Here is a 983-nt window from a genome sequence, read left to right on the forward strand (position 1 = left end):
CAAGGGCGGAGGAGCGGGAAGTGGAGGAGATGCGGTGGAGAGCATTGTCGATCACGTCTGGGGGGAAATTGTGGTCTCTGAAGAAGGAGGTCATCTGGGTTGTTCGGTATTGGAACTGGTCCTCCTGGGAGCAGATGCGGCGGAGATGAAGGAAATGGGAATATGGGATGGCGTTTTTACAGGGGACAGGGTGGCAGGTGTAGTCTAGGTAGCTGTGGGAGTCGGTCGGTTTATAGTAAATGTCCGTGTTGATTCAGTCACCCGAGATAGAAATGGAGAGGTCTAGGAAGGGGAGGGAGGAGTCTGAGACGGTCCAGGTAAATTTGAGGTCGGGGTGGAAGGTGTTGGTAAAGTGGATGAACTGTTCAACCTCCTCGTGGGAGCACTAGGCAGCGCCGATAGAGTCATCGATGTAGTGGAGGAAAAGGTGAGGGGTGGTGCCAGTGTAGCTGCGGAAGATGGACTGTTCCACATATGCAGTTTTGTTTGTCAGTCCTACCTTGTTCTCTGCTTTGTCCCTGCCTGCCCTGACTGTTTGACTCGCTTCTGTTCTCAACTGTACCAGTCTCAGATTGAAATCTTTCCACACTATCTCCCTTACTAGTTTAAATCCTCCTGAGCAGCTCTAGCAAATCTCTTTGTCAGTATATTAGTCCCCTTCCAATTTAGGTGCAATCTTGTACAGGTCACTTCTACCCCAAAACATCTTCCAATGATCTAAAATTGTGAATCCTTCTCCCACACACCAGCTCCTCAACCATGCATTCATCTGCTCTATCCTCCTATTCCTGCCCTCACTAGCTCGTAGCACTGGGAGTAATCCAGATATTACTACCCTTGAGGACCTCCTTTTAAATTCCTGCCTAACTCTAAATCTCCCTTCAGAATCTCAACCTTTTCCCTTCCTATGTCGTTGATTCCAATGTGGACAATGACCTCTTGCTGGCCCCTCTCCCCCGTGAGAACATTCTGCACCATCCCAG

Source organism: Chiloscyllium plagiosum, chromosome 43, assembly GCF_004010195.1.
Source record: "Chiloscyllium plagiosum isolate BGI_BamShark_2017 chromosome 43, ASM401019v2, whole genome shotgun sequence".
In the NCBI taxonomy this organism is placed as follows: Eukaryota; Metazoa; Chordata; class Chondrichthyes; order Orectolobiformes; family Hemiscylliidae; genus Chiloscyllium; species Chiloscyllium plagiosum.